Here is a 7545-nt window from a genome sequence, read left to right as displayed (position 1 = left end):
CTATTGTTGGAGTTTTAGGTTGTTGCCACTTCTCCTTTTTATAAATAATTTTAAGGTGGACATTGTTGTATAAATATAATTATATATTTCTCTAATTATTTCTTTATGATAAACTCCAAGAACTGCTGGCTCTAAAAATATACAAATTTTAAAGTTGTTTAATATTCATTGCCAAATTGCGTTCTAGCTCTGTTGTTGTTGTTTTCCACTATCTTTGTGTTCTTGGATATGTTACTTAACCCTTTTTGAGCATCATTTTCTTCATCCATAAAACAGAGATAATGTGAAAATATATTGTTTTAAAGTAGTTAGCACAGTGCCTAACACATGGTAAGTACTCAGTGATAGCTATTTTACCCTTTTTTTTTTTTTTTTAGTTTTTCCAGTTCATATTTCTACCTGGAGTGTTTAAGAGTTTGTGGTTTCTCAATATCACAAATACTTACAAGCTATTATCATTAAAAATTCATTGCCAATCTGATCTTGTATTTCTTCTTTTGTGAATTGTCTTCCTTAATTATAGTCTTAAATATTTCTTAAACATTGGAATGAACAATAGGGCACCAACGTTTTAGAACAGTCTCTAACAATTAGAAGTGAAAGACAGGTGATTATCCCATGAGTAAATTCAATACATTTGGTGTCTTATTTGTGAATTCATGCTGTTGGTATTCATTGTGGCTTTGAGATTCAGGGCAGCAGACTCAGAGTGTGTTTAAAAGATTCAATATAAATCAACTTTAAATATGTATTTGACATTATTACTTTTCCATGTTTGCCTGGTTTTTTTTGGTCAATTTTATGGGACCTCAATGCTAATGAAATGAAACAGAGCTGCATAAGCCCAAGTTTATTTAATCTGTTTTTTTCTCCATGTTCTTTTTATGGAAAAGAACGAGAGAGCTAAGATGTTTTTGTTAGGTTACATTTCTGGGAAATACAGATTGACAGATTGTCCCTGGTAATTTTACATTATGAACATCACTAAATGTTATCAAGCTATTTACTCAAGAGTTTAAAAATTTTTAACTTTTAACTCTGAGTGGAGGTAGGGGAAGAAGGAGTAGAAGGTGGAAGGAGAATGGAAGAGAAGTGTCTCAAGTGTTTCTGTTTTGGCTTTGTCCTTGGAACTCACAAATGTTCAGAAGGGAGAACAAGTTCCTGACTCCTGCCTTTCTGTGATGGAGTGGAAGTGTAGCTAAGGGGCAACAGGAAGGTACCGCCTGACCAGCTTCTCCCTCCCAAATCATCATATATATGTCCCAAACAAAACAAAATGAAATCTTTCCCTCCCCTCCAACATTCTAGAGATTTAAGAAATTAATTTATTAAAATGCCTTTACTTCTTAATGTGAATTATAGTGATCGGACATACAATTTTCAACTCCTTTTACGGTTGTTCACTGACTGATAACCCATAAATAATAATGGAGCTGTCGACTGAAAGAAAAAGCATAACTTAAAGTTGAGAGTTACGCTTTATTCAGTGGACAGTCTTAGGACTTCAAGCCTGGGAGTCAGTGTCTCAAATAACTCTGAGAGACTGCTCCAAAGAGGCAAGGGTGGGGAGCCAGAGTATACAGGAGTTTTTGCAACAAAAGATCAGGTATTTGGAATATCAAAAGATTACTGTTAATAAAAGAAAACCAGATATCTCAAGGAATTTATTACTTTTCTATGTATGGGAAGATGCAAACATGTGGGCTCACTGAAATCATTCCTCAGCTATCATGCACCTCAGCTATCTGGAGCCAGTATCCTGTGTTTTCTCATCCTGAGTTTCCTCAGACTGCACAGTTGGGGGTGGCTGCAGCAGCTGACTGCTAGATGGGGTTGGCAGTGGGCAGCCTGTTTGTCTCCATCCTGAGTTCCCTCAGGGCTCACCGTCTGGGGGGCTGTAATGTGATGGCTTGATGGCTGCAACATCCTTTGTTTACTGATATGGCAGGCAGTATTTTAGTTCTCAGAGCAAATGTTCACCTGGAAGAGGACAAGTCTGATCCAGTGTCCCTGGGAGGGCTTTGGGCTTCCAAGTAGTGGTGTTAGGGAATGTGTCCTTGGCAATTGTCTAATTTCTTTGAGCCCCAGTTTTCCCATTGGTAGAGTGAGAGTGATGATTTATAGCCTACAGTCTTGCGAGGCTCAAATGAGACAAAGTATGCAAACATCTTGCACAGTTAATAATCACTATTACTACTAGCACCGATAATCACTAGCACCAAATTTTGGTGTATTCTCCCATAGAAGTAATAAATCTAAATTAGGATTGCAGGCCACTTGCATGTCTCTTACAATTTTTCCGTATGTATGTTTGGCTAGCTCATCTTGCTAGTGAACATAAGTTCGTGTGCCTGACGCACAGTTAGGCCAAACTAACTGAAACGTTGGAGTTTGGAGCAGGGAAAGCTTTATTGCAGGGCCATGGAAGGAGATGGGTGGCTCATGCCCAAAAAACCCTGTACTCCCTGAAAGGGTTCAGCAAAGGTATTTTCTGTCTTTTTCATCTTAGCCATCCTGAGCTTGGGTTGAGTGTGTGTGTGGTGGGTGGTGTGCAAGCATGCACTTCTGTCTATTTAGAGTTTACCATATATTTCTTTTTTTTTTTTTTTTTTTGCTGTACGCAGGCCTCTCACTGCTGTGGCCTCTCCCATTGCGGAGCACAGCCTCCGGACGCACAGGCTCAGCGGCCATGGCTCACGGGCCCAGCCGCTCCTTGGCATGTGGGATCTTCCCAGACCGGGGCATGAACCCATGTCCCCTGCATTGGCAGGCGGACTCTCAACCACTGCGCCACCAGGGAAGCCCCCAGCAAAGTATTTTTGAAGGCCAGGTGAGGGAGTGGCGTTGAAGGGTATGTGATCAGCTACTGCCCAATTCTCTGATTGGTTGATGGTGAGGTAACAGGATGGTGTCACAGGGGTTAACATTATCGATCCTCAGACTCCAGGAGGCCTGGGGGCTATGTGCTAATGGTCATCAAGTGGTTAACAACTTCCATGTGGTGGGGGGTTTTCACATCGTAAAACAACTCAGAAAATGTGCACCAGTTACTGTTATCTAGGTACTTCAGAGAGGAGCTAAAGCAGAGGATATGGGGCAATGGCTTGCCCCTGGGAAGGCCCCATAGGGTCCTGCTTAGTTACAATCTTCTTAGAGGGTAGAATATGAATGTTAACAGATTGAAGTTTAAAGTTGCAACCCATAAAACCCTTACATTTAGGTCTTTAATGCATTTTGAGTTTATTTTTGTATATGGTGTTAGGGAGTGTTCTAATTTCATACTTTTACATGTACCTGTCCAGTTTTCCCAGCACCACTTATTGAAGAGGCTCTTTTTTCTCCATTGTATATTCTTGCCTCCTTTATAAAAAATAAGGTGACCATATGTGCGTGGATTTATCTCTGGGCTTTCTATCCTGTTCCATTGATCTATATTTCTGTTTTTGTGCCAGTACCATACTGTCTTGATTACTGTAGCTTTGTAGTGTATTCTGAAGTCCGGGAGCCTGATTCTTCAAGCTGCATTTTTCTTTCTCACGATTGCTTTGGCTATTCGGGGTCTTCTGTGTTTCCATACAAATTGTGAAATTTATTGTTCCAGTTCTGTGAAAAATGCCATTGGCAGTTTGATAAGTATTGCATTGAATCTGTAGATTGCTTTGGGTAGTAGAGTCATTTTCACAATGTTGATTCTTCCAATCCAAGAAGATGGTATATCTCTCCATCTGTTTTTATCATCTTTAATTTCTTTCATTAGTGTCTTATAGTTTTCTGCATACAGGTCTTTTGTCTCCTTAGGTAGGTTTATTTCTACGTAGTTTATTCTTTATGTTGCAATGGTAAATGGGAGTGTTTCTTTAATTTCTCTTTCAGATTTTTCATCATTAGTGTATAAGAATGCAAGTGATTTCTGTGCGTTAATTTTGTATCCTGCTACTTTACCAAATTCATTGATTAGCTCTAGTAGTTTTCTGGTAGCATCTTTAGGATTCTTTATGTACAGTGTCATGTCATCTGCAAACAGTGAGAGTTTTACCTCTTCTTTTCCGATTTGGATTCCTTTTGTTTCTTTTTCTTCTCTGATTGCTGTGGCTAAAACTTCCAAAACTATGTTGAATAATAGTGGTGAGAGTGGCCAACCTTGTCTTGTCCCTGATCTTAGAGGAAATAGTTTCAGTTTTCCACCATTGAGAACGATGTTGGCTGTGGGTTTGTCATATATGACCTTTATTATGTTGAAGTAAGTTCACTCTATGCCTACTATCTGGAGGGTTTTTATCATAAATTGGTGTTGAATTTTGTCGAAAGCTTTTCCTGCATCTATTGAGATGATCATATGGTTTTTCTCCTTAAATTTGTTAATATGATGTATCACATTGATTGATTTGCGTATATTGAAGAATCCTTGCATTCCTGGGATAAACCCCAATTGATCATGGTGTATGATCCTTTTAATGTGCTGTTGGATTCTGTTTGCTAGTATTTTGTTGAGGATTTTTGCATCCATGTGCATCAGTGATGTTGGCCTGTAGTTTTCTTTCTTTGTGACATCTTTGTCTGCTTTTGGTATCAGGGTGATGGTGGCCTCATAGAATGAGTTTGGGAGTGTTCCTCCCTCTGCTATATTTTGGAAGAGTTTCAGAAGGATAGGTGTTATCTCTTCTCTAAATGTTTGATAGAATTCACCTGTGAAGCCATCTGGTCCTGGGCTTTTGTTTGTTGGAAGATTTTTAATCACAGTCTCAATTTCGGTGTTTGTGATTGGTCTGTTTATATTTTCTTTTTCTTCCTGGTTCAGTCTTGGAAGGTTGTGCTTCTCTAAGAATTTGTCCATTTCTTCCAGGTTGTCATTTTACTGGCATAGAGTTGCTTGTAGTAAATCTCTCATGATCCTTTGTATTTCTGCAGTGTCAGTTGTTACTTCTCCTTTGTCATTTCTAATTCTATTGATTTGAGTCTTCTCCCTTTTTTTCTTGATGAGGCTGGCTAATGGTTTAACAATTTTGTTTATCTCCTCAAAGAACCAGCTTTTAGTTTTATTGATCTTTGCTATTGTTTCCTTCATTTCTTTCTCATTTATTTCTGATCAGATCTTTATGATTTCTTTCCTTCTGCTCACTTTGGGGATTTTTGTTCTTCTTTCTCTAATTGCTTTAGGTGTAAGGTTAGGTTGTTTATTTGAGATGTTTCTTGTTTCTTGAGGTAGGATTGTATTGCTATAAACTTTCCTCTTAGAACTGCTTTTGCTGCATCCCATAGGTTTGGTCGTCGTGTTTTCACTGTCATTTTTTTCTAGGTATTTTTTGATTTCCTCTTTGATTTCTTCAGTGAGCTCTTCGTTATTTAGTAGTGTATTGTTTAGCCTCCATGTGTTCGTATTTTTTACAGATCTTTTCCTGTAATTGATATCTAGTCTCATAGCGTTGTGGTCGGAAAAGATACTTGATATGATTTCAATTTTCTTAAATTTACCAAGGCTTGATTTGTGACCCAAGATATGATCTATCCTGCCTGGAGAATTTTCCATGAGCACTTGAGAAGAAAGTGTATTCTGTTGTTTTTGGATGGAATGTCCTATAAATATCAATTAGGTCCATCTTGTTTAATGTATCATTTATTTTCATTTTGGATGATGTGTCCATTGGTGAAAGTGGGGTGTTAAAATCCCCTACTATGATTGTGTTACTGTCGATTTCCCCTTTTATGGCTCTTAGCACTTGCCTTATGTATTGAGGTGCTCCTATGTGGCATGCATAAATATTTACAATTGTTATATCTTCTTCTTGGATTGATCCCTTGATCATTATGTAGTATCCTTCTTAGTCTCTTGTAATAGTCTTTATTTTAAAGTCTGTTTTTTCTGATATGAGAATTGCTACTCCAGCCTTCTTCTGTTCTCTATTTACTTGGAATATCTTTATCCATCCCTTCACTTTCAGTCTGTATGTGTCTCTAGGTCTGAAGTGGGTCTCTTGTAGACAGCATATATATGGGTCTTGTTTCTGTATGCATTCATCCAGTCTATGTCTTTTGGTTAGTGTATTTAATCCATTTACATTTAAGGTAATTATCAATATGTATATTCTTATTACCATTTTCTTAATTATTTTGGGTTTGTTTTTGTAGCTCTTTTCTTTGTCTTGTGCTTCCTGCCTAGAGAAGTTCCTTTAGCATTTGTTTTAAAGCTGGTTTGGTGGTGCTGAATTCTCTTAGCCTTTGCTTGTCTGTAAAGGTTTTAATTTCTCCGTCAAATCTGAATAAGATCCTTGCTGGGTACAGTAATCTTAGTTGTAGGTTTTTCCCTTTCATCACTTTCAGTATGTCTTGCCCCTCCCTTCTGGCTTGCAGAGTTTCTGCTGAAAGATCAGCTGTTAACCTTATGGGGATTCCCTTGTATGTAATTTGTTGTTTTTCCCTTGCTGCTTTTAATATTTTTTCTTTGTATTTAATTTTTGATAGTTTGATTAATATGTGTCTTGGTTTGTTTCTCCTTGGTTTTATCCTGTATGGGACTGTCTGTGCTTCGTGGACTTGATTGACTATTTCCTTTCCCATATTAGGGAAGTTTTCAACTATAATCTCTTCAAATGTTTTCTCAGTCCCTTTCTTTTTCTCTTCTTCTGGGACCCCTATAATTCTAATGTTGGTGTGTTTATTGTTGCCCCAGAGGTGTCTAAGACTGTCCTCAATTCTTTTCATTCTTTTTTCTTTATTCTGTTCTGCCGTAGTTATTTCCACTATTTTGTCTTCCAGGTCACTTATCCGTTCTTCTGCCTCAGTTATTCTGCTATTGATTCCTTCTAGAGAATTTTTTTTTTTTTTTTTTGCGGTACGTGGACCTCTCACTGCTGTGGCCTCTCCCGTTGTGGAGCACAGGACCAGACGTGCAGGCCCAGCAGCCATGGCTCACAGGCGCAGCCGCTCCACGGCATGTGGAATCCTCCCTGACCGGGGCGTGAACCCGTGTCCCCTGCATCAGCAGGAGGACTCTCAACCACTCTGCTACCAGGGAAGCCCCCTTCCAGAGAATTTTTAATCTCATTTATTGTGTTGTTCATCATTGTTTGCTTGCTCTTTAATTCTTCTAGGTCCTGGTTAAACATTTCTTGTATTTTCTCCATTCTATTTCCAAGAGTTTGGATCATATTTACTATAATTACTCTGAATTCTTTTTCAGGTAGACTGCCTATTTCCTCTTCATTTGTTTGGTCTGGTGGTTTTTTTTTTTTTTTTTTTTTGTGGTACGCGGGCCTTTCACTGTTGTGACCTCTCCCGTTGTGGAGTACAGGCCTCAGACATGCAGGCTCAGAAGCCATGGCTCACGGGCCCAGCCGCTCCACAGCATGTGGGATCTTCCCGGACCGGGGCACAAACCCGTGTCCCCTGCATCGGCAGGCGGACTCTCAACCACTGTGCCACCAGGGAAGCCCCAGTCTGGTGGGTTTTTACCTTGCTCCTTCATCTGCTGCATATTTCTCTGTCTTCTCATTTTGTTTAACTTACTGTGTTTGGGGTCTCCTTTTCTCAGGCTGTAGGTTCATAATT

Source organism: Stenella coeruleoalba, assembly GCF_951394435.1.
Source record: "Stenella coeruleoalba genome assembly, chromosome: 7".
In the NCBI taxonomy this organism is placed as follows: Eukaryota; Metazoa; Chordata; class Mammalia; order Artiodactyla; family Delphinidae; genus Stenella; species Stenella coeruleoalba.
The sequence above is the reverse complement of the archived record's forward strand: the minus strand, read 5'-3'. Positions refer to the sequence as shown.